General features: G+C 45.3%; 1 non-coding gene across 1 annotated transcript; it reads right to left on the bottom strand.

Annotated features, from left to right (window-relative positions):
* Positions 1–24,939: 24,939 nt before the first annotated feature.
* trnal-uag (transfer RNA leucine (anticodon UAG)) lies at positions 24,940–25,036 on the bottom strand. Its single transcript is given in 2 exon segments — positions 24,940–24,984; positions 24,999–25,036. It is a non-coding gene; the product is annotated as a tRNA-Leu (tRNA).
* Positions 25,037–27,662: the final 2,626 nt, after the last annotated feature.

Raw genomic sequence — 27,662 nt, 5'->3', positions numbered from 1 at the left:
GAAAATATCGTTCACAAACGAGTTCATGATGCTCATGGCCTTGGAGGAGATGCCGGTGTCGGGGTGAACCTGCTTCATCACTTTGTAGATGTAGATGGAATAACTCTCCTTCCTCGACTTTCTCCGCCTCTTACCGCCCTTTGCTGATGGTTTACTCACAGTTTTCTTGGCGCCCTTCTTAGCAGCTGCTTTCTTCTTCTCCTCAACCATCTTCAGTTTCAATGTCAGACACAGAAATAAACCAAACCCCTTCCGAGTGCGGATTAAATAGACAATCCCACAGCTCTATGCTAATAAGGGATGGGGGAAAGTAAAGATTGTGATTGGGTGATATGTCACAATGGGTTTATATTGTAATACTATAATTGGTGTCCTTCACCATCCAATCACATTCAAACTTTGCAGCCAATCACAAACATTCGTACTGCAATCAGGACGAATGTTTCACAAAGACTCTCTCCAGCTCCAGTTTACATTGAAAGAGCCGCTCCCTGTGCCAAGCTCTCTGGAAATGTTCTGCATGTTGTTGAAAGGACGCTTAATGATGATTCTTTGTCGTTGCTATTGCATGTGAGTGTGCAATTAATTCCATTTCTTTTATTCTCTGCTCCTGTGTTTGAATGTGTTCTGTCATTCAGCAGTTCTCAGTCTCTGGTGCTGTTTGGACTTATTCCGTATTTATTTATTTCGAGATATAGCACTGAAACAAGCCCTTCGGCCCACCGAGTCTGTACCGACCAACAATCACTCATTTATCCTCACCCTGCAGTAATCCCAATCTACACTAGGGGCAATTTACAATGACCAATTTACCTATCAACCTGCAATTCTTTGGTGCTGGGAGGAAACCGGAGCACCCGGCGAAAACCCACGCGGTCACATGGAGAACTTGCAAACTCCGCACAGGCAGTACCCAGAATCGAACCCGGGTCCCTGGAACTGTGAGGTTGCAGTGCTAACCACTGCACCACTGTATCTTTCAGATTCTGGTACTGTGTTTAAGTATGACATCCATTCTGTATCTGTCAGTCTCTGTTGCTGTGTTTGAGTGTGAGGAGTTGAGGCGGAGTGTTGCGGCGAGGAAGATGGAAAAGAGCGTTGGTGCGATGACACAGACTTAGTTGACCCCAGTTTGCATTGGGATTGGGTCAGTGGTAGGTCCGTTGGGAAGGATTTCGGATTACATGTCATCATGCAGTCGTTGGAGGTTGGTGACGAATTTTTCCGGCAGCCAAATTTGAGGAAGACGTTCCATAATCCCTCCTGGTTGGTAGAGTCGAAGGCCTTTGTCAGGTCAGAGAAGACCAGGTAGAAAGGTTGCTGCTGCTCCCTACATTTTCTTGGCATTGTCTTGCTGTGAAGATCATGTCCACTGTGTCTCTTGATGGACAGAATCCACATTGTGATTCCAGTAGGAGATCTTCAGCCACGGGGAGGAGACAGTTGAGAAGGACTCTTGTGATGACCTTCCCTGCAGTGAACAGCTGGGATACCCCTCTGTCATTACCACAGTCGGTCTTGTCACCATTTTTGGTGATGATCACAATGACAGCATCTCAGAGATCCCTGGCATGCTCTTGTCCTTCCAGCTGAGGGAAATGAGACCATGCTTTTGTGTTAAGTGTTCTTCTCTGTCGTATTTTAGATTTTCAGAGGGAATTCCATCTATGCCGGTGGCCTTCATTTTTTTTTACCTGTTAGATTGCCTTTTCAATTTCTGTTGGGCTGGGATTGTGCTGACGTCATGGTGGGGAACATGCTGTGGAATGTGGCACTTGCATCAAAGACTGAGTTGCGATTGAGAAGATCTTCAAAGTGCTACTTCCAACGAATGCTGACTGCCTCTCTGACCTTGATCAGTGTCACTCCATTCTTTACTCTCAGTAGGGTAGGTCCTTGGTAATTTGGGCCTTAAATGGTCTTGATGGTGCTGAAGAATCCACACATGTCGTGGCTGTCAGCAAGTTGCTGTATTTCCTGCACTCTTTCAGCCCATCAGCTGTTCTTTAGTTCGTGTAAGCAGATCTACTCTACAGGACGAGTGGGAAACTATTGAAACTACATTGCCTGCAGTCCTGAAACAAGGCCACTCCAACATCTGTCATCGAGCTGCAGTATGCTGACAATGCTTGCATATGCGCACACTCAGAGGCCAAGCTTCAAACCCTCATCGATGCATTCATGGAGGCGTATGAAAGAATTGGCTTGAAGCAAAACATCCGGAAAGCTAAGGTCCTCTGCCAGCCTGCTCCCCGACACTGCCCCCGACTATTAAGATCCACGGCGAATCACTGGACAATGTGGGTCACTGCTCATACCTTGGGAACCTCCTGTCACCAAGGGCAGATATCGACAATGACACTCAGGATCGCATCCAGAAGGCCATGTGGCCCATAAATCCTGCTCTGCCATTCAATTAGATCATGCCTGTTCTGATTGAGGCCTTAATTCCACTTTCCTGCCTGTGCCCATTGACCAATGACTCCCTTGTACATCAAAAAATCTGTCTATCACAGCCTTGAATATATTCAATGACCCAGCCTCCACAGTCCTCTGGAGAACAGAATTCCAAAGATGAACAACCCTCTGACAGAGGAAATTCCTCCTCATCTCTTTCTTGAATGGGAGACCACTTATCTTGAAACTGTGGCCCATAATTCGACATTCCCCCACAAGGAGAAACATCTTCCCAGCATCTACCTGTCCAGCCCACTGAGAATCTTATAGGTTTCAATAAGATCATCTCTCAATCTTCTAAACTCCAGTGAGTAGAGGCCCAATCTGCTCAACTTTTTCTCACAAGTCAACCCTTCATCCCAGGAATCAGCCAAGTGAACATTCTTTGATCTGATTCCAATGCAAGTAAGTAAGGAGACCAAAACTGTATGGAGTACTTTAGTTGGGATGCCACTAATGCCCTGCACAGTTACAGCAAAACTTCCCTTCTTTTATACTCCATTCCCCTTGCTAAAAATTCCAACATTCCATTTGCATTCCTAATTACTTGCTATACCTTCATGCTAACTTTTCTGTAATTCATGTACCTGGCACCCAGATCCCTCGGTACAGCAGCATTCTGCAGTCTGTCTCTATGTAAGTAATATTCTGTTTTTCTATTCTTCCTGCCAAAGTAGACAATCTCACATTTTCCCATATTATACTCCATCTGCCAAACTTTTGCCCACTGACTTAACCTATCTATATCTCTTTGCAGACACTTTATGTTCTCCTCACGACTTTCTTTCCTACCTATCTTTGTACCATCCATAAATTTGGCAACAGTACACTCAGTGCCTTCATGCAATTATTAATATAGACCATAAATAGTTGAGGCACCAGCACTGATCCCTGTGACATTCCATTAGTTACAGTTTTCCAATCTGAAAATGCCCCATTTGTCCCCACTCTCTGTTTCCTGTGACTTAGCCAATCCTATATCCATGTGTGTGTAGTTTTCAGTTTGTATCTATCAGTGTCTGTTACTCTATGTGAGTATTGGACTATTTTTTACTCTCTCACTGCTATTTTTTGTGTGTTAGGTTGCTTTAGATGACTCAGGCTGAACTACTGTGAGTGAGTGCAGTAATCAACCTATATCTTTCAGCATCTGGCACTGAGCATGTGTTTCAGCATCACTCTCTATCTGTCAGTATCTGGTACTCTGTGTGAGTGTGGGATTCATCATATAATCCTCCGTCCCTGGGACTGATGGCAAGTCTGGATTTATTCTCCATAAAATGTCAGCACAGCAACAGGCCACTGATGTGGTAGGTTTTAAGCAGACAAGATATTTGAGGTTTTGCTTAGTATTAAATATCTGTCACTGTGAACACAATAGTGAAAGATAATGTATCCTACAATCTGATACAGGATTGGTGTGCAAGTGTAATTCAGGCTGTACTAATCAATTTGATCAGTGCCATTCAGTCTGAGTGAGTATCTTGGACTTGCATGTAAAATGAGCTCAGTCTGGAATTGTACAGTATCTTCCATCTGACACTATGAGGTTTTAGGACTGGTATGTAATTTATAGCTCAAACTATACTGATCAAATTTATAATGTATCTTTTAGTTTCACAATCCGGATGAGTTTTAAACTGGAATCTGAGTTTGGATCTCAGGTTATATGATATTTCAGAATCTCTCAATCTGATTATGGACTTGAGTCTAATGTATATGTCTGGAAACATGATGGGAATTAATTCTGATAATAAACTCATAACCTGTGTAAATATTGGGCTGGTATTTAACTTGAATCTCAGAGTACATTATTGAGGTTAATTCTGTAACTTTGAAACAGGAACCACGTGTCAGTTCTCTGTGTGGTTAATTTGTAGCTGAGGTTGGCCTATTGTGGGATTGACACACTGATAATTTGATTGTGGGTGAGATGTTGGACTGGGATTTATGTATCTACCTGTCAGTGGTAATGAGTTGGGGTGACATAGAAACAACGTCTGTCTTTCCTGCTCTATTTGATTGATGGATTGAAAATGTGTCTCTGGAACTATTTCTGCTGTCTGAGACTGTGGAACTGATGACCTGTCTGTGTCTCTGCGCTCTGTGAGTGATAATGTACGTATTGTGTGTGAGAAGGAACTGGTGACACTCTTCCTTGTAACTTGGGTGGAGGAAATAGCCCATTTATTCTGGTTCATTCAATCATTTCCCTGTTTGAACAAAAGTATGTTTGTAACTAAAATACAGGTGAGATCAAAGATATAGAGTTTTAATGAATTTAATCTCTCAAATAATAATCATTATGGATACCCGCAAAAGAACCACCGCAACACAAATATTGTCACTGTTTCACTCCACTACAATAAGTTTCTTCCCATTCTGTCTCCATCCCCTTGTCCACACACAACCGGAGAATGGCCTCTCCACTCACTCCATGTTCTGAGACCAGTTTCAGATCCACTCCGCCTCCTACAAACAGCCCCCGCCTGCCCCTGAACTTGCCCCGGACTCGATGCTGATCTCTGAGTCTATCTGCGGACATGCTCCCAAAGCGATGTGCTGCTGGAAGGAGGCTGCTGTTTGCTCCCTTCCCCCGGGACCGGGATCTCTCCATTCGTGGCTGTTTTAAACCATCTTCTTCCGCTCACAGGCAGTGCTGGGGGAGGGGAGCGCAGGCCCAGATTTCTGCAGCACTTCAGCCAGAAACGTGGAAAACTTCCGGCACAGAATGAGTCCATTCGGCCCATCATGTCCGCGCTCGCGGAATGAGAGGGATATAGCCTGTTCCCACAGTTTGTTGTTATTGGACAGTGAAGTGTGGAAACAGAAGCGGACAGTCAGGATGTGGGGAGTTACACAAAGAGTTACACTGTTATAGGCACCAGGTGAGAAGTGTGAAGGACACATTTTAAACAGCGGCTGTTTGGTTTCATTTGAACGGTTAGACCATGAGAGCGGGAACAGGAAATCTGACCTGTGTAAAAGTCCCTGTTCCGTCGGTCAGTCCCATTCATGGCCCAGTGGATTGTTTCTGGATGTCATTTAATTGTTGTAAAATGGCCAAAGCCCCTGGTATGCAGTAGCTGGAGGCTGCAGGACTGCAGTGGAATCAGACACTGATTCTGTTTGTATTGCTGGGTTTCCTTTGTGATTGTTCACAATGATTATTCATTGAAAAATTGTTTTGGTCTCTCTTGTAACTTCCACCACATCTCTTCCTGAATTATAATTAATACTTTTTCTTTCGACAGGCAATACTTGAGGAAGCTGAATAAATGTAGTGATTCCTCGACACAAGGGGAAGTGCAGCCAGCTCCTCACACACAGTAAGTACAGTATCACTCACAGAGAGCAGAGACATCAGTTCCACAATCACCGACAGCAGAAGTAGTCAGAACACAAAAACACACAAAATAGGAGCAGGAGTAGATCATGTGGCCCGTGGAGCCTGCTCCGCCATTCAGTACCATCGTGGATGATCTTAGGCTTCAATTCCACTTTCCCGTCTGCTCACCTTATCCCCTGATTCTCTGAGAGATCAAAAATCTGTCTATCGGAGCTTTACATGTATTCAATGATGGAGCATCCACAATCCTCTGGAGTAGAAAATTCCAAAGATTCACAACCCTTTGAGTGAAGTAATTTCTCCTCATCTCAGTCCTAAATGATCAGCCCCTTATCGTGGGACTGTGTCCCCATGTTTTAGATTCTCTGACCAGCAGAAACAATCTCTCAGTGTCTCCCCTATCCAGCCCCTTCGGAATTTTGTATGTTTCAATGAGATCACCTCTCATTCTTCTAAACTCCAGAGTATAGGCCCAATTTACTCAGCCTCCCATCATAGGACAATCCCCTCATCTCAGGGACTAATTTAGTGAACATTTGCTGCACCGCCTCCAATGCACATATATCCTTTCTTAAGTGTGCAGACCAAAAATTCACACTGTATTCCAGATGTGGTCTCACCGAAATCCTGTACAATTGTAGCAAACTTCTTTATTCCTGTATTCTAATCCCCTCGCAATAAAGGCCAACACGCCATTTGCCTTCCTAATTGCTTGTTGTACCTGCATGCTAACTTTCTGTATTCCTTATGCAAGAACACGCAAGTCTCTTTGAACACCAACAGTTACAAGTTTCACACCTTTTATCAAATATTCTACTTTTCTATTCTTATGACCAAAGTGAAGAACTTCACACTTCCCTACATTATACTCCATCTACCATCTTCTTGCCCACTCACTGAACTTGTCTATATCTCTTTGCAGCCTCTCTATGTCCTCCCACAGCTTGCCTTTCCACCTACCTTTGCATCTTCAGCAAACTTAGATACATTACTCTCTGTCTCTTCATCTAAGTCATTAATTTAGATTGTAAATAGCTGAGACCCCAGCACTTATCCTTGCGACACTCCATTATTCACTGCCTGCCAATCTGTTTATACCCACTCTTTGCTTCCTGTCCATTAACCAATCCTCCATCCATGCTAATATATTACCCACAATTCCATGAGTCCCTTATCTTCTCTATTAACCTTTTATGTAGCACCTTATTGAATGCCTTTTGGAAATCCAGGAATATGACTAGTTTCCCTTTACCCTGCTAGTTACATCCTCAAAAAACTCTCATAAATTTGTCAAACAAGATTTCCCTTCAGGAAAATCATGTTGACTTGTTTGAATGCTTTTCTCAATGCATTGTTCAGACTTCCTGCATTTTCCCAAGGACTGATATTAGGCTAACTGGCCTGTAGTTCACAGTTTTCTCTCTCCCTCCTTTCCTGAAAAGCAGTGTAACATTTGCCAACTTCCAATCTGATGGAAATTTTCTGACCCCCTCCCACACCCATTGCAATATTACAGGGAACAGGGTTGGGGAGAAACAGCCTGTCTGCCCCAGGCCAATCAAGGCCCTTAATTGGCCAATTAACAGCCACTTATGGGCCTCCTCTCTCTGCTGCAGGTATTTTATCCTCGGTTGGGTTGGGGGCGGGGAGGCAGTGTGGCAAAGGCACCAAGAACCCTGCCTGATAAAACCAGGCATCTTTCTTGCGGGCTGCGGGGGGGTCCTCCTGACTAGGCACCCTGTTCCCCATGGAGGGCCACCCTCAAAGCTCCAACCGCCCCCATTGGGCACCCCCGGACCCTGTACCTGACCCCCCATTGCCTCAGACTTAAAGGTAACATTATATATTCTATCAGAACAGACTGAATGACAAATAACATAGCACTCCACAAAACTATAGTGTTAGAGTGAAAGATATTGTCTCAGTTATTTATTGCAGCCTGAGCTACACATTATATGCCAATCTAAAATCACATACAGTTTCAGACTGAGATACAGTATTTATTCCATAAATGCAAAATGAGCTATATGTTCCACAGGAGTTCATACTATTGAACAAGCCTGGGCTCTTTTCTCTAAGTGGTCACCTAATAGAAGCATTGAATAATATGAAGGGTTTTGTTAGGGTAGAGGTAGAGATGTTTCCCACTTGTGGTGGAGTCCAAAGCTGTCGATATGAAATAGTCAGTAATAAATTAAATAAATAACTCAGGGGAATCTTCTTTACCCTGCTTTGACAGCACTTGAGCTGCTGAACATTGTTACATTTAACATCAAGCTAAATGATTAAATGAGGCAGAAACAATTTGAGAGATTTGCTGATAGGATTAGATGAAGTAGGGTTGGAGTAACCTCATTGGAACTACCAGCACTTGGGCAGAAAAGCCTGTCTCTGTGCTGTAAATACTATGTAATTTTGTGTAGAGTGAATCCAGAATGACAAACTAACCCAGAGATGAATGGCTACTGAATGCATCCCACACACAGGCAGTACCAGAGACTGAAAGATACTGTACAAAACCCACACTCACAGGCAGTACCAGAGACTGACATGCTGAACAAAACTCACACTCACAGGAAGTACCAGAGACTGACAGATACTGAACAAAACCCACACTCACAGGCAGTGCCAGAGACTGACAGACATTGAACATAACCTACACTCACAGACAGTACCAGAGACTGACAGATACTGAACAAAACCCACACTCACAGGCAGTACCAGAGACTGACAGATACTGAACAAAACCCACACTCACAGGAAGTACCAGAGACTGACAGATACTGAACAAAACCCACACACACAGGCGATACCAGAGACTGACAGATACTGAACATAACCTACACTCACAGGCAGCGCCAGAGACTGACAGACATTGAACATAACCTACACTCACAGGCAGTACCAGAGACTGACAGATACTGAACAAAACCCACACTCACAGGCAGTACAAGAGACTGACAGATACTGAACAAAACCCACATTCACAGGAAGTACCAGAGACTGACAGATACTGAACAAAACCCACACTCACAGGCAGTACCAGAGACTGACAGATACTGAACATAACGTACACTCACAGGCAGTGCCAGAGTCTGACAGACATTGAACATAACCTACACTCACAGGCAGTACCAGAGACTGACAGATACTGAACAAAACCCACACTCACAGGAAGTACCAGAGACTGACAGATACTGAACAAAACCCACACTCACAGGCAGTACCAGAGACTGACAGATACTGAACATAACCTACACTCACAGGCAGTGCCAGAGACTGACAGACATTGAACATAACCTACACTCACAGGCAGTACCAGAAACTGAAAATATTGAACAAAAAGTACACACGCGGACAGTACCTGAGACTGACAGATACTGAACAAAACACACACTCACAGGCATTACCAGAGACTGACAGATGTTATGTCCATCCCAAATTCACAACAGAAAAAATAACTGAGAGATCCAACAGAAATCCAACACTTACATATGATACCAGTGACTTAAAGGTACAGAATTAATCGCACTCTCAAATATAGTGCATGTGACTGGGATACAGAATGAGTCTATACTGACACATAGTACCAGGGAATGACAGATACAGAATGAATCACACAGTCACATACAGCAACAGGGACATTTTGGCACAGCATGAATCAGACAGTCGTGTACAGAAACAGAGGCTGACAGATATCAAATGAAACCCACACACACATACAGTGACACTGAGAGCTATAACATATATGCCACATTCATATATAGTACCAGAGATTGACAGATACAGAATGAATTCCACACACACAAACAGTTCCAGAGCCTTATACATTCAGAGTGAATATGACACTTTGTACCAGAGACTGACCAATGCAGCATGAATCCCACAATCCCACTCAGTAATAGAGACTGACAGATAGCCACAAATAAAGAATGATTCTCATTCTCATGTACAGGACAACAGACTGATTTGCCACAATGGTGTCTCTAATCTTTGGGCAAACTCAGTGTAATAACAACTCATCTCCATTCCCAGTATTTCTAAATCCCACCTGTCCTCCATAATCTGAACAATTAATGCATGTCGTGTTGACTGTCTGACCTGTAAACTGCACTGTATCACAGATTGCTGACATTTGCTAGCTGAAAGTGAGAACTGCAAAATAGAAGCAGAAATTGGCACAGCCTGTCAGGGTTAATAAACAGGTAATGTGAGGTAATAAACTTTGTAACAAACTCATATTGCTTCACATTTTTATACTGAAAATAAAAGTAATCAATTCTTAATAAAAATGTTTACTATATTGATCTGATATTTGTAAATGTGCCCTGTTATATATTACACTACATTGAGCAGTATTCCTGTCTGATTTTTCAGGATACTATTTGCATTACTTCAAATAAAGAAAACATAACTACACAAAGAACTGAGCACAATGCTGAAAGTTTCACAGCAAACAGTCAAAAGGGAAAGAGATAACATATAGAAAGAAAAAAAGCTAAAATACTGAAAACACTCAGCCAGTCCGGAAGCAACTGTGGAGAAGAGAAGCTCGGGTTAATGGTCCAGTTCTGTGACCCTTCTATAGACCTGAAACATTGCTCCTCCCTTCCTCTCTCCACAGATACTGCTGGAACTGCTGAGTGTTTCCAGAATCTTCTGTTATTCAGATTTCTAGCGGCTGCAGTATTTCTCTTTTTGAAGAATAAAACAATCCCTGGGAGGGAATGAAAGTTTACATAAGAAATAAGAGCAGGAGTGGCCACTCTGCCCATCGAAATAGTTCCACCATTCAATAAGATAACAGCTGATCTCCTACCTCAACTCCATTTTACCACACTGGCACAGCCCCCTTGATTCCCTTAGTATCCAAAAACCTATCGATCTCTCTTGAATATACACAATGATTGAGGATCCAGAGCTCTCTGGGATAGAGAATTCAAAAGATTCATAACCCTTTGACTGAAAAGAAAATCTCCTCTTCTCTGTCAAATATGACCAAGCCCTTTATACTGAGACTGTAACCCTTCATTCGAGATTGCCCAGCTAGAGGAAACATCCTCCCAGCATTTACCATGTCAAGCCACTGAGCATTTTATCTGCCAGTGAGATTACCTCTCACTCTACTGAGTTCTGGGGAATAGAGGCCTAGTCTATTCAATCTCTTCACACAGGACAATCCCCTCATCCTAGGAAGCAGCCTAGTGGCACGTCTCTGTACTCCCTCTAAGGAAAGTATATCCTTCCTTAGATAAGGGGACCAAAACTGCACAGCACTCCAAGTGTGATCTCACGCTGTATAATTGCAATAAATACTCATACTCTAATCTCATTGCAATAAAGACAAACATATCATTTGTTTTCCTAATTGGTTGAGTACCTGCACGTTAACTTTCTGTGATTCCTGGACAAGGACAATCGGGTCCCTCTGAATGTAAACATTTCCCATTCTCTCACTAATTTCAAAAATGTTCTGCTTTGCTGTTTTAGATTAGAGATACAGCACTGAAACAGGCCCTTCGGCCCACCGAGTCTGTGCCGAACATCAACCACCCATTTATACTAATCCTACACTAAACCCATATTCCTACCAAACATCCCCACCTGTCCCTATATTTCCCTCCCACCTACCTATACTAGTGACAATTTATAATGGCCAATTTACCAATCAACCTGCAAGTCTTTTGGCTTGTGGGAGGAAACCGGAGCACCCGGAGAAAACCCACGCAGACACAGGGAGAACTTGCAAACTCCACACAGGCAGTACCCGGAATCGAGCCCGGGTCCTTGGAGCTGTGAGGCTGCGGTGCTAACCACTGCGCCGCCCTGCCAAAGTGTGTAACTGTACACTTCTCCCCATTATATTCCATCTCTCACATTCTTGCCCACATACTTAGTCTGTCTAAATCCCTTTTTTCCCCCTTTGCATCCTCCTCACAGTTTACTTTGCCACCTCACTTTATATCATCGGCAAACATGGATAACATGACATTCGGTCACCTCATCTAAGTCATTGATACAGAATGTAAATAACTGAGTCCCGAGCACCAATCCTTGCAGTATCCAACTACTTACAGCTTTCCTGCCGAAAATGACTCGGTTACTCCTACTCTCTGTTTTTTGTCTGTTAACTACTACTCAATCTATACTAATATATTATCCCCAAATTGCATGGGACCTACATTGGTGTAATAACCACTTCTTTGATAACTTATTGAATGCTTTTTGAAAATCCAAACAGACTACATCCACTGGTTCCCCTTATCTACCCTGGCTGTTACAACATCAACATATTCTAATAATTTATCATTGACAATTTCCTTTTAATAAATCCATGTTGACTCTGACCAACCATATTCTGATATTCCACATCACCATTTACCATGTCTGTAATAATAGATTATAGCATATTCCCCATTGCTGATGTCAGGCAAACTGGCCTCTAGTTCTTTGCTTTCTCTCTCGTTCCTTTCTTGAATAGTGTGGATATGTTTGTTACCCTCCAATTCACAGCTTCCAGAATCCAGGAATTGCTTCTTATAAGGAACGGGAATAGCTGTGGGAAAATGAATCTGAGTAATTCTATTCTGAGTCCACTGTATGATTCAGGTCAAATAATAATTATCAATAAAAAGGAGTAAAATCAGAGTTCAATTGAACTTTAATTTGAAGGAAATCAGCGTTGGAAATATGTTTATTCAAATTATACACTTCTTGCTTTGGGAAACAAAATTCCTTCGAGACAGCACCCAACTCAGTTCCTATCTTTCAGTTTCTCATCTGAGGAATTTAAGGAATGCCAAACTGTAATGGCTGGGAATCAAACCCGGGCACTGCTGCTTGGAAGGTCATTGACCTGAAACATTAACTCTGTTCTCTCTCCACAGATGCTGCCTGACCTGCTGAGTATTTCCAGCATTTTCTGTTTTTATTCCAGCTGTTTGGAAGGCAGCTATGCTCATTGCTCTAACAGCATCGCTCACATGGAGCAATACATTGAGTCTTTCTGTGGATTTTGGGACTGTGCCGCTGTCTTTTGGTCTCTGATGCTATAATCACAGCCAATAAAATACTCAGCTCAGTTCCAGGTGTTTAAAACTGGTGAACTGAAAGGCGACATGATGTTTCAGGATGTGTCAGGATGTTTCTGAACAGCAATAATCTCAATTTTACAACACAGAAAGAGTTCATTTGAACAATTGTGCTGCTCTTTGAAAGATCTATCCAATCAGTCCCACCTCCCTGTCATTTTCACATTGCCCTGAAATTTCCCCATCAAATAATGATATAATTCCCTCAGGAAAGTTATTATTGAATCTGTTTTCACCTCCCTTTTCAAGCAGTACATTTCTGATCATCAGAACGCGTGTTAAAATATCACCTCATCTTCCCCTGATTCTTTTAACAATTCTGTGTCCATTGGTTACAGACCCTTCTGCCAGTGGGAACAGTTCCTCTTCAACCCATTAGAATGTAGAACACAACTATTAAATATTACATTAACATCTCTGCACCAAGAAGAACGACCCTAGATTTGCTACAAAAACAAGAAAAGCTGGAATCACTCAGCGGGTCTGGCAGCATCTGTGGAAAGAGAAGCAGAGTTAACGTTTCGGGTCAGTGACCCTTCTTCGGAACTGACAAATATTAGAAAAGTCACAGATTTTAAGCAAGTGAGGTGGGGGTGGGGTAAGAGATAACAAAGGAGAAGGTGCAGATTGGACCAGGCCACATAGCTGACCAAAAGGTCACGGAGCAAAGGCAAACAATATGTTAATGGTGTGTTGAAAGACAAAGCATTAGTACAGATTAGGTGTGAATACACTGAATATTGAACAGCAGCAAGTGCAAACCTGAAAAAAAACCTGAAAAAAACAGTGGGTAAGCAAACTGAACAAACTAAGATGAAATGAAATAAATGCAAAAAAAGATAGTAAAAAATGTAAAAAAGAATGTACAAAAAAGGAAGAAAAAATAACTAAAAATGAAAGTAAAATGGGTGGCTGTCATGCTCTGAAATTATTGAACTCAATGTTCAGTACGGCAGGCTGTAGTGTGCCTAATCGGTAGATGAGATGCTGTTCCTCGAGCTTGCGTTGATGTTCACTGGAACACTGCAGCAATCCCAGGACAGAGATGTGAGCATGAGGGCAGGGGGGAGTGTTGAAATGGCAAGCAACCGGAAGCTCAGAGTCCTGCTTGCGGACTGAGCGGAGATGTTCCGCAAAGCGGTCACCCAGTCTGCGCTTGGTCTCTCCAATGTAGCGGAGACCACACTGTGAGCAGCGAATACAGTATACTACATTGAAAGAAGTACAAGTAAATCGCTGCTTCACCTGAAAGGAGTGTTTGGGGCCTGGGATAGTGAGGAGAGAGGAGGTAAATGGGCAGGTAGTACACCTCCTGCGATTGCAGGGGAAGGTGCCCTGGGACGGGGACGAGGTGGTGGGGGTAATGGAGGAGTGGACCAGGGTGTCGCGGAGGGAACGATCCCTTCGGAATGCTGACAGGGGAAGGGAGGAGAAGATGCGACTGGTAGTGGCATCACGCTGGAGGTGGCGAAAATGGCGGAGGGTGATCCTTTGGATATGGAGGCTGGTGGGATGAAAAGTGAGGACAAGGGGAACCCTGTCACGGTTCTGGGAGGGAGGGGAAGGGGTGAGGGTAGAGGTGCGGGGAATGGGTCGGACACGGTTGAGGGCCCTGTCAACCACAGTGGGGGGAAATCCTCGGTTGAGGAAAAAGGAGGTCATATCAGAAGCACCGTCATGGAAGGTAGCATCATCAGAGCAGATGCGTCGGAGACGGAGAAACTGGGAGAATGGAATGGAGTCCTTACAGGAGGTAGGGTGTGAAGAAGTGTAGTCGAGGTAGCTTTGCCATCCTTTCACGCATCTCTAGTGCCATTCTAGTCAATCTCCTCTGCACTCTCTCTCAGACCTTGATATCCCTGCTAAAATGTGGAACCTAGAATTAGACACAATGCTCCAGCTGAGGCCGATAACCAGTGAGATTTATAAAGGTTCAGCATAAACTCCTTGTTTGTGACCCGTATTCCTATTTCTGGTTTCTAACCCAGTGTCGGCTCTGAGCTGTTGAAACTGCCTGAATAAATATTTCCGCTCAACTTAGAGGCCGGAATGTGAGAAGCTGCTGAGAATAAGAGACCCTCGCAGCCAGGCGTCATTTCCCGGTGGATTTTTCAATAGAAACTGGTGCTGGAGAGAGACTTTGGGAAATGTAATTCCTGAATGCAGTGAGAGAGTTTGTGATTGGTTGCAGATATAAAACTATTGTGACATCACTGCCAATCACCCAATCACAATCTTTACTTTCTCCCATCCCTCATTAGCATAGAGCTGTGGGATTGTCTATTTAATCCGCACTCGGAAGGGGTTTGGTTTATTTCTGTATCTGAAACTGAAAATGGTAAGGTCCCCCCACCAAGCTGTACTGAGGGGCTGGACCCCTGGGAAACCCCTCGAACTGTATCGGGAAAATTTTCATTTGCTGTAAATGTAAAAATGTAATTGGCATGACAAATGTGAAATGGAAGGGTTGTGAAGCAACTCATGATTGTATTGAAGGAAACTGATCTCCCTTGCAATGTTTGTATTTTTTGGTGCTGTTTGAAACTGTTTGGCAATGTATTTTTAACAGATTTTTATCAATAAAGTATATTTTGGAAATAAAAAAAAGAGAAGAAAGCAGCTCCTAAGAAAGGCGCCAAGAAAACCTTAAATAAACCGTCAACAAAGGGCGGCAAGAAGCGGAGGAAGGAGAGTTACTCCATCTACATCTGCAAAGTGATGAAGCAGGTTCATCCCGACACCGGCATCTCCTCCAAGGCCATGAACATCATGAACTCGTTGGTGAACGATGTTTTCGAGCGCATCGCGGGTGAGGCTTCCCGCCTGACCCATTACAACAACCATCAGCACCGGGTGATCCAGACCGCCATGCGCCTGCTGCTGCCCAGGGAGCTGGCCAAGCACGCCGTGTCGGAAGGGACAAAGGCGGTGACCAAGTACACCAGCTCCAAGTAAAACTGCACAATGGACTGAAAAACATCCCAAACACAACGGCTCTTTTAAGAGCCACCAACAATCTCTGAAAAAGCTGCATCCGACATCTCTATGAAATCACTTTAAGACAATGTATAATATAATAACGATCCCACTGCTGTGTTTGTATCTCCTGTTTTTAACCGAACACGAACCCATAATCTGATCACCAGCCTTCACTTTTTTTGCTTAAAGCTGCTCTTATTCTGGTTTTTCACAGCCCCTGAATGACCGCATTAACAGCTGATTTCAGCGGCAAGGATTAGACCTTAATCCCTTCACTGATTAATCATTTTATTAACAGCAACTCTCCGCAGTGTAACAGCCTGGGATGGGATTATTACAGAGCAAGTTAAGGGCCGTTTGAGGACTTGATCCGGCTTCCTCTTTTCAGAGAAGGACACTGGGCTCTGATTGAAAACTAAACTGAGTATTTCACTTCAGCCCAATGCAGGCCCCACCCGGGACAGTTTGAAAGCGATTGTCCAATGAGTCACAATTTAAATAACATTTTACAAGTTGAATAAAACAAAATCAAGAGATGGGACTTTAAATCTTTGACTAAGGATGACATTTATTTTAATCCGCTCCTTTCCGACAATGAAATTGGCGGGCTTTTTGAAATTGACAAATTCTCTGCTTCTGATGTCGTGGCGGGTAAATCCCGCCCTCTTGTGTTGGTCAGTGACCTGATCGGTGAAGAAAATAGGCAAATAGAATTAAGTACCGACCATTGAGGAGAGTTCTCAGTCTTTAAGTAAAGTAAATGCTGCGTAAATTATCCATTTGTGAAAGTATTTGTGAGATTGTGGAAATGTCTGGAGGAAAGACCGGCGGGAAAGCTCGGGCCAAAGCCAAGTCTCGCTCCTCCCGGGCTGGACTGCAGTTCCCGGTGGGCCGTGTTCACAGGCTCCTGAGAAAGGGCAACTATGCTGAGCATGTGGGTGCTGGAGCCCCGGTCGATCTGGCTGCTGTGCTCGAGTATCTGACCGCTGAAATCCTCGAGCTGGCCGGTAACGTGGCCCGGGACAACAAGAAGACCCGCATCATCCCCAGACACCTGCAGCTGGCCGTCCGCAACGAGGAGGAGCTCAACAAGCTGCTGGGAGGGGTGACCATCGCTCAGGGCGGAGTGCTACCCAAGAAAACCAGCGCTCAAAGCTCCCAGAAAATGTAAAGCAGACAAAATGTCATCTAATAAACCAAAGACTCTTTTCAGAGCCACCCACAGTCTCTGAAAGGGCTGATTACTGTCTGATTCAAGCATGTCAGTAACAGAACAGAATAGGAACTATTTAAAATGTTTATGAGCAACTATTTCAGTGGCTTCTCACTGTCCCCCTGATCCCTGTGTGAAGGGGAATTACCAATAGTCTAATTTATTCCTTTACACACCGAGTTTGAGTTATTGGTCCCTTAAGGATTGCTGAATGGAGTCTTCCACCGCCGGTTACAGATAAGAAGTGGGGGAAAAAATGACAGGTTAAAGCTGTGCGTAAAATAGCGCCAGGAATTTGTGGCGATAATAGCGGAATAAAGAAAGGTTTTTAAAGGTTGGTGGAAAATATTTTACGAACAACTTTAAATAGATTTTCCAGTAATTCGCTTTTTGCCGACACTGAAATTGGCGCCTTTTTCGAATTCAAACGTTCTGCCAATTTCGACAATTTAAGCCAATGATTTGCTGCATTTTCCCCAATTCGAGGCTCTGCGATTGGTTAAGAAATGCGAATGGGAAGAGGGTGACCAATCAGAAGTGAGCACTGGTTCAAGCTGTGTGAATTCCAGGTCCCTGAATGATTGAGCTGAAACTGATCAGTTTCACAAACCCTGTCAGTTTCAGTGCAGGAAACACCGTCTCGGGGGAAATAACATCACAAGTGGGTCTGGTTCCAGTGACCGATTCAACGGCTGCTGCAAAACTCCCGGATTCCCTCATTGCAGCGAAATCATTTTGAAATTCTATGAAAACAATGAGTGATTCTGGAGGAGTGATGTGGCTTTTCACTGAGGGCATGTGTGGACTGGGGAAATAACTAAGTGTAGAGCCTCGGGCACTGTTTACACAGCCCGTTTAGAAAGTCAAATCCACTGCACATCCTTGCTGCAACTGAAATGTCAATTTCGGGGATTCCAGTTTTCTACCCGAACACAGCACAGATTTATTCCAGTCAGTTCTGAACAGCCTATCCCATCGAGATTTTCGTTTGTCTCTTTTACCTTGTTCACCTTCATTGCTTTCTATTTCCCTCCTGGTGTTTGATAAGGTATCTACCAAAACTCGTTTTCACAGCCATATCTCCTTCCTCAGTGATTGCCTTTGCTCCGTGACCTTTTGGTCAGCGATGTGGCCTGGTCCAATCTGAACCTTCTCCTTTGTTATCTCTAGCCCAACCCCCACCTCACTTGTTTATAATCTGTGACTTTTCTAATATTTGTCAGTTCCGAAGAAGGGTCACTGACCCGAAACGTTAACTCTGCTTCTCTTTCCACAGATGCTGCCAGACCTGCTTAGTGAATCCAGCATTTCTTGTTTTTGTTTCAGATTTCCAGCATCCGCAGTATTTTGCTTTTATATTAGCCTATCCCATCTCCCGTTTCCAGCTCACTGCTCTCTCTGTGAGACGGTGGGTGGCTCTTCGAAGAGTGTGTGTTTGCTGGAAAGGGTCGAGTTGTGCGGCCCTGCCGTTTCAGAGCGTACACCACATCCATGGCAGTGACCGTCTTGCGCTTGGCGTGCTCAGTGTAGGTGACCGCATCCCTGATCACATTCTCCAGGAAAACCTTCAACACCCCGCGAGTCTCCTCATAGATCAAACCCGAGATCCGCTTGACCCCGCCACGGCGAGCCAGGTGGCGGATTGCTGGTTTGGTGATGCCCTGGATATTGTCAGGAAGCACTTTGCGGTGCCGCTTTGCTCCGCCTTTGCCCAGTCCTTTCCCTCCTTTACCTCTGCCAGACTTTCTTTTATTAACTTCCAAAATATACTTTATTCATAAAAATCTGTAAAAAAAAAAATACATTACAAAACAGTTCCAAAAAGCACCAAGTCAAACAATACAAAGAGTGGAAAGGAGATCAGTTTCCTTCAATCCAGGAGTGAGTTGCCTCACAACCCTTCCATTTCATTTCTCATGCCATATACATTTGACAGCAAACAAATAATTTCTGGCTACAGTTCGAGGGGTTTCCCATGGATCCAGCCCCTCAGTTCACTATGGTGGGGGGACCTTACACTGTGGTCTTTCCCCATTGAGCCTTTGCTGCAGCTGCCCCAAGCTTTAGTGCGTCCCTCAGCACGTAGTCCTGGACCTTGGAATGTGCCAGTCTGCAACATTCGGTGGTGGACAACTCTTTGCGCTGGAAGACCAGCAAGTTTCGGGCAGAGCAAAGAGCATCTTTCAACGAATTGATAGTCTTCCAGCAGCAGTTGATGTTTATCTCGGTGTGCGTCCCTGGGAACAGCCCGTAGAGCACAGACTCCTGTGCTACAGAGCTGCTTGGGATGAACCTCGACAAAAACCATTGCATCTCTTTCCACACCTGCTTTGCAAAGACACATTCCAGAAAGAGGTGGGCAACCGTCTCTTCCCCACCACAGCCACCTCGAGGGCATTGTGCAGAGGGGGTGAGACTTCGGGCATGCAGGAAGGATCGGACGAGGAGGACTCTTCTCACCATCAGCCAACCTACATCTTGGTGCTTGTTTGAAAGTTCTGGTGATGGGGCATTCCGCCAAATGACTTTGGAAGTCTGCTCGGGGAACCATCCGACAGGATCCACCATCTTCTTTTCCGGTAGGGCATTGAGAACATTCCGTGCAGACCAGTGCCTGATGGATTGGTGGTCAAAGGTGTTTTTCCACAGAAACTTTTCCATGAAGGATAGGTGTTACAGCACAGTCCAACTGGTTGGAGTGTTCCACGGCAATATGACCAGGCCCATCCTTCGCAACACCGGGGACAGATAGAACCTCAGCATGGAGTGACACTTGGAGTTTGCGTACTGGAGGTCTACACACAACTTGATACAGCCACACACAAAGGTAGCCATCAGGATGAGGGCGATGTTGGGTACATTTTTCCCGCCTTTCTCCAGAGGTTTGAACATCGTGTCCCTCGGGACCTGGTCCATTTTGGATCCCCAGATGAAGCGGAAAATGGCTCAGGTGATCACCACAGTGCAGGAGTGCAGTATGGGCCAGACCTGCACCACGTACAGTAACCTGACACAATGGAGAGAGATCGCTGCTCCCACATGTTCAGCTTATGTTGTACCCTGGCTACTCGTTCCTCCCAGGGTTTGGTGCACGCCCCGGCCCTTCCGAACCATACCCCAGCACCTTCAGGTCGGCTGCCCTAATGGTGAAGGGGACAAAGGATCGGTCAGCTGAGTTCCCACAGAACATGGCCTCGCTCTTGCTGTGTTTAACATTGGCTCCCGATGCCAGTTCGAGCTGGTCACAGATGCTCATCAGTCTGCGCACAGGCAGCGGGTTCAAGCAGAAAACGGCGACGTCATTCATGTACAGGGAGGTTTTAACCTGAGTGCCTCCACTGCCTGGGATTGTTACCCTTCTGATACTCGCATTCTTCTTAATAGACTCAGAAAAGGGTCCAATACAGCAAACAAACAAGACAGGGGAGAGAGGACAGCCCTGCCTGACTCCAGATGGGATTGAGAAACTTTCTGATTCCCACCCATTGATTGAGACTGCGCTACTGATGTTTGTGTAGACCAGTTTGATGCAATTGCAGATTCCCTCCCCAAACCCCATTTTGGAAAGTACGTCCATCATGTAGGTGTGCGATATCCTGTCAAAAGCCTTCTCCTGGTCCAGGCTGATGAGGCAGGTGTCCACCCTCCTGTCCCGTACATAGGTGATCGTATCCCTGAGTAGCGCGAGGCTATCAGAGATCTTCCTGCCTGGTATAGTACAGGTCTGATCAGGGTCAATCACCAACTCCAGAGCAGACTTGACTCGACTGGCGATGACTTTTGACAGAATCTTGTAGTCGATGTTAAGCAGTGAGATGAGCCGCCAATTTCTGATTTCTGCCCCCTCCCCCTTGTAGATGAGGGTGATGATGCCTTTCCTCATGGATTCTGATATGCTGCCGGCCAGGACCATACTCTGGTATACTGCCAGACTTTTTTTTTAAATTTCCAAAATATACTTTATTCATAAAAATCTGTAAAAATTACATTCCCAAACAGTTTAAAACAGCATCAAGTCAAAAAATACAAACAGTGCAAAGGTGATCAGTTTCCTTCTATACAATCACGAGTTGCCTCACAACTCTTCCATTTCATTGTCATGCCACATACATTTCTACATTTACAGCACACAAAATTTTCCCTGTACGGTTCGAAGGGTTTCCCATGGATCCAGCCCCTCCGCTCAGCTTGGTGGGGGGACCTTACACCATGGTCTTTCCCCATTGAGCCTTTGCTGCGGCTGCCCCAAGCTTTAGTGCGTCCCTGCCCACGTTGTCCTGGTCCTTGGAATGTGCCAGTCTGCAACATTCGGTGTTGGACAACTCTTTGCGCTGGAAGACCAGCAAGTCTCGGGCAGACTAAAGGGCGTCTTTCACCGAATTGATAGTCCTCCAGCAGCAGTTGATGTTTGTCTCGGTGTGCGTCCCTGGGAACAGCCCGTTGAGCACAGACTCCTGTGTTATAGAGCTGCTTGGGATGAACCTCGACAAAAACCACTGCATCCCTTTCCACACCTGCTTTGCAAAGACACATTCCAGGAGGAGGTGGGCGACCGTCTCTTCTCCACCACAGCCACCATGATAATTCTTGCCTCAAATCAGTGCACAATAAAAGAGACTGATTTCGTCAGCTTCCTTTTTTTTGCAGGACGCCCGGACCTGGCTGAGAAAGGCAGAGTGAGAGCAGGGAGGGGAGGAGACAAGAGTGAAGATTAAACAGAGAGCGAGAATGAAGGAGACACCCAGAGTGACAGACAGAGAGAGAACGGCCCCTCATCTTTCAGCTCCATCTCCAGTTTCCTCTGGGCTGCCAATTTCAAACCCTTTATTTACAGTAGAACCGAAACCCAGCTCTCCACGCAAACCCTTCCAGACTCGACCTTCATAGTCAAGGCTTTCCAGAAAGCCGGAGCTTTAAAATATGATCCTGCTACAATTAACACTCAGTAATATTCCCACCAAAACACAATCCATTCTATAACAAGGAACCTCCTCAGTAACATCACCATTTCCACACACATCCGCTTCCAACAGTTTACAAACACCCTATTGCAGCTGTTTGGGGAATCTCCTGTGTTAAGATTGGAGTTGGAAAGCGGCCTTTACCCGGCAGTGTTATCGTCTCACACTGAATCTGCCAGACATCCTGTTCTCCTTATTGCGAGAGAGAAAGCACGGATTTAGGAAATGTTCATTTGAAATGATCTCTATTGAGAACGAGCCCGGCCGTGGGACAGGTATTCCAGTGCAAAGAGCTGTCCATGACCGAGTGTTGCAGACTGGCACATTCCAACATTCAAGACTATGTGCTGTGGGACGGCATTAAAGCTTGGGGAAGCCACCATGGAGTCTCAATAGAAAGGCGACAGACTAAGGCCCTAGTGGTGCAGTGGTTAGCAGTGCAGCCTCACAGCTCCAGGGACCCGGGTTCGATTCCGGGTACTGCCTGTGTGGAGTTTGCAAGTTCTCCCTGTGTCTGCGTGGGTTTTCTCCGGGTGCTCCGGTTTCCTCCCACAAGCCAAAAGACTTGCAGGTTGATAGGTAAATTGGCCATTATAAATTGTCACTAGTACAGATAGGTGGCAGGGAAATATAGGGACAGGTGGGGATGTTTGGTAGGAATATGAGATTAGTGTAGGATTAGTATAAAGGGGTGGTTGATGTTCGGCACAGACTCGGTGGGCCGAAGGGCCTGTTTCAGTGCTGTATCTCTAATCTAATCTACAGTGAGAGGCTGGAACCTGTGTAAAACCGCTCGGGCTATTTGCACCAGAGAATGTTTGATGTGTAATGTAAATACTGTAAATATAACTTGTGCAGGCTGGGATAGTGAGATACCTCATGTACTTTATTGAAGGAAACTGATCTGTATTGTACCTTATGTAATATTAAAATTGAACTGCTTTGCAATGTAATTGCACAAATTATATGAATAAATTACATTTTGTGCAAAAGAAAGCAGCTTTCCTGTCAATACACACCTTGTCTCAGGGCACAACTTTCCTGTGATCTTGTCACACCCAACTTCGCTCTATATCTTCTGACACACACACTTTACAGTCTGTCATTTCCAAAAACAAGCATTCTAAAATCAAAAGACCTTTTGTTTATTTCTCCTTTCTTTTCATTTCTCCTCTATTCTTCTCAATCACTCCCATCAACAGTCCTATTCAGATCAAGGTGGAATGTGAATAGTGTCACAACTCACCTCTGACACTATTATTACCCTTCTCTTCTCTTGTCTTATTCAATGGGAAATTTTTATTCACCAGTCTGTTGCTGTTTTACACTCTTGCCATACCATCTGGTATTGCATCCATCTGAATTATGTGCTTTCATGGCCTTATATTTCTTTTCCACTTCTGGATGATTTGTTTGCTTCAGTTCCATTCAACCAGGCTGGACCACAGGGAAGCTTAGAACAAAGAACAAAGAACAGTACAGCACAGGAACAGGCCATTCGGCCCTCCAAGCCTGCGCCGATCTTGATGCCTGTCTAAACTAAAACCTTCTGCACTTCAGGGGACCGTATCACTCTCTTCCCATCCTATTCATGTATTTGTCAAGATGTCTCTTAAACGTCGCTATCGTATCTGCTTCCACCACCTCCCCTGGCAGCAAGTTCCAGGCACTCACCACCCTCTGTGTAAAAAACTTGCCTCGCACATCCCCTCTAAACTTTGCCCCTCGCACCTTAAACCTATGTCCCTTAGTAACTGACTCTTCCACCCTGGGAAAAAGCTTCTGACTATCCACTCTGTCCATGCCGCTCATAACTTTGTAAACCTCTATCATGTCGCCCCTCCACCTCCGTCGTTCCAGTGAAAACAATCTGAGTTTTTCCAACCTCTCCTCATAGCTAATGCCCTCCAGACCAGGCAACATCCTGGTAAACCTCCTCTGTACCCTCTCCAAAGCCTCCACGTCCTTCTGGTAGTGTGGCGACCAGAATTGCACGCAATATTCTAAGTGTGGCCTAACTAAGGTTCTGTACAGCTGCAACATGACTTGCCAATTTTTATACTCTATACCCCGACCGATGAAGGCAAGCATGCCGTATGCCTTCTTGACTACCTTATCCACCTGCGTTGCCACTTTCAGTGACCTTTGCCTTGGGTGGGTCCACGTTGATCCATTACATTCAGAATCACCTCCTTGAAATAACTCCATAGTACAACGACAGTAACCACACAGAATCTGCTTCAAACACTCCTCCACATTTTATCTGTTCTGACTGTCAACACCTCCAGCTCTTTTGTTTAAGTGGAACCCATCAGGTTTGTATAGGCTCCTTCTATTCTGAAAGCTGTAGCACTGGTTCAGGGAATTCAGCCCTGTTTCTCTACTCTCAAGGCTCAGCCATGCTTCATCTGCGTGGTATTTTGCTTTTATTGCAACGTTACAAGACCTCCAATCCTCTGGAAAACGATGGTCAGACCTTCCACGATTTCTTCCCTGGCTTCATTCAACAGCCTGGGGTACATTTCATCTGGTCCTGGTGATTTATCCACATTCAAGGATGCTCATCCCATTAAGACTTCCTCTCTCCTTTGGTTATCACGTCCAATACTTCACACTCCTCCTCCTTCATAACAATATCTGCATCACCCCCTCATTTGAGAAGACAGTAATGTATTCATTAAGGATATTGGAAACATCTTCCACCCCGATACAAAGGTTACATTTTTGATCTTTTATGTGCCCTGCTGTTTGCTTAGTTGCCTCTGACTCGAATGTTTTGATGCAACATCTTTGGGTCCATTGTTATTTTGCTTGTCCATGTTCTTTCCTGTTCTCTCTTTGCTCTTCACCGCTGCTCCCAAACGCCTCCAGTGCAGTCAAAATGCAAGGTGTCAGAAGTGGGATTCGAACCCACGCCTCCAATGGAGACGGCGACCTAAACGCAGCAACCTAAACGCAGCGCCTTAGACCGCTCGGCCATCCTGACCGCCTACTGGCTATCATTAATGCTAAGGAAATTATTCATTCTTTGTGAAAGTATTTGTGAGATTGTGGAAATGTCTGGAAGAGGAAAGACCAGCGGGAAAGCTCGGGCCAAGGCCAAGTCTCGCTCCTCCCGGACTGGACTGCAGTTCCCGGTGGGCCGTGTTCACAGGCTCCTGAGAAAGGGCAACTATGCTGAGCGTGTGGGTGCTGGAGCCCCGGTCTATCTGGCTGCTGTGCTCGAGTATCTGACCGCTGAAATCCTCGAGCTGGCCGGTTACGCGGCCCAGGACAACAAGAAGACCCGCATCATCCCCAGACACCTGCAGCTGGCCGTCCGCAACGACGAGGAGCTCAACAAGCTGCTGGGAGGGGTGACTATCGCTCAGGGCGGGGTGCTGCCTCATATCCAGGCCGTGCTGCTGCCCAAGAAAACCAGCACTCGAGCTCCCAGAAAAAGTAAAGCGGCCAAAATGTCATCTCAGAAACCAAAGGCTCTTTTCAGAGCCACCCACAGTCTCTGTGAAATGACTGGTTACTGTCAGGAGGGAATCAGTGATAGAGTTATTGTAACAGTGGATTGACCTGTTTCACATCTGTCCAGGTGTGTTTTCAGTCCCCTCTCTGGATTTCGCTCTGTTTCTCTGCTCACACATCTCCCCCTCTAGTTAAGTGAAGAACTGAACTACAGGGTGTCAGAATCAACAATTTAATAAATCCCGCTGCCTTCGATTTTATAAATCCCGAGATTATCCCGGCACATTAACGGGAACTGGTTCGGAGCTGATGAATTAATTTAATAATGGAAGTGTCCGGGTTAATTCTCTGTTTTTCATTTGGACAGTTTGAATTGTGTGTTTTTCTTTTCTCTCCGGTGATCTGAGCGCCGCTTCTCAATGAGAATCTGCTCCCAGAACAGAGGAAATGCAGGAAGAAAGAAGCCATTCTCGGACTGTGTGTTTCTCTCCTAACCTGATCTGTTTAGACCGCACTGTTCCCAAAGGACGGAATCAGTGAGAGTTGTGCACACACAGGAGCTGAGTCCATTGCAGCGCTTTAATATGTGCCTTCTCCCCGGCCCTCCCTATTCTCCGGACACAGAGCTGTCTGTTTCCCCCGGCGGCTGGATAGAGTCGGGGATTCTCTCCCCGCAGTGTCAGGGTCTGCAACCCCGGGGAACTGGCGGTTTCAGTCAGAGTGACCGAGCTGCCTTACAGGACTCTCCCCCTGAATTTGTGAACTGAGACTACACCGAACACATCTCCAGTTAGAGTGAGGGCCGGACATCCTTCTGTTTTATTACAGAGAGTGGGGAAAGGGCTGGGTGGAGGGGATGTCAGCGAGTCACCAGGGATCCTGGATTTACTCCAAATCATTTCCATGTGGAATCTGCAGGCGGGGCCGGGACAGGGATCATTTGATCAGGGGATCAGCTCTTTCCTGAGAGATGTGGGTGGCTCTGAGAAGAGCCTTTGTGTTCAGATGTTTACAGGTTTCCCGCGCTCTTTCACTTCTTTCCAGACCCTGCTTTCTGAGCCTTCGCTGCTTTCGGCTTGACCTTGCTCTTCCATGTCTGCTCTTTCTTCAGCGCCTTTCCGCCCGCCGCACTCTTGCCTTTTTTGACCTTCTTCGCAGGAGACTTTTTCTGAAGCACTGCTTTCTTCACCGCCTTATTTGGCGTTGCCGCCGCCTTGCTGCTCGTTTTCTTGGCTGTTACTTCCTTTGTTGTCACTTTCTTGGCTGCTGGTTTCTTCACCAATGATTTCTTGTCTGCTGGTTTCTAACGAAGGATTTATTGTCTGCTGGTTTCTTCACTAAAGATTTCTTGGCTGCTGATTTCTTCACTAAAGATTTCTTGTCTACTGGTGTCTTCACTAAAGATTTCTTAGCTGCTGGTTTCTTCACTGAAGATTTCTTGTCTGCTGGTTTCTTCACTAAAGATTTCTTAGCTGCTGGTTTCTTCATGAAATATTTCTTGTCTGCTAGTTTCTTCATGAAAGATTTCTTGTCTGCTGGTTTCTTCACTAAAGATTTCTTATCTGCTGGTTTCTTCACTAAAGATTTCTTGGCTGCTGGTGTCTTCGCTAAAGATTTCTTGGTTGCTGGTTTCTTCACTAAAGATTTCTTGTCTGCTGGTTTCTTCACTAAAGATTTCTTGGCTGCTGGTGTCTTCGCTAAAGATTTCTTGGTTGCTGGTTTCTTCACTAAAGATTTCTTGTCTGCTAGTTTCTTCACCTTCTTTCCCACTTTTCCCTGGGTTTTCCTTCTTGCTGATTTTGAAGGAGCCGGAGGCTCCCTGTCCCTTGCTCTGCACCAGGGAGCCTTTGTTCACATTCCTCTTGATACTTTGCTTGATCTGGGTCCTGAGCTTCTCCACATCGACACCGCTGCTACCCAGAGCCTTCTTTATGGCGGCCAGGGACATCCCCTTGCGATCGCTGAAAGCCGGCACAATCTTGAGGATCTGTTCGCCCAACGGGAGACCGGCTGGCTTGTTCCGGGGAGCCGCCTTCTTCTTCTTGGGGGTCTTGACTTGGGCGGCGGCGGCGGCTGGAGGAGCCGTTTGGGCTGCTGCACTATCGGTCATGTCCGGGACTCTGCACAAATTCTCACTGTCAGTGTGAACTGGG

The sequence above is a fragment of the Heterodontus francisci genome, chromosome 28 (genome assembly GCF_036365525.1).
Source record: "Heterodontus francisci isolate sHetFra1 chromosome 28, sHetFra1.hap1, whole genome shotgun sequence".
Lineage (NCBI taxonomy): Eukaryota > Metazoa > Chordata > Chondrichthyes > Heterodontiformes > Heterodontidae > Heterodontus > Heterodontus francisci.
This window is presented reverse-complemented; position numbering and strand designations above follow the sequence as displayed.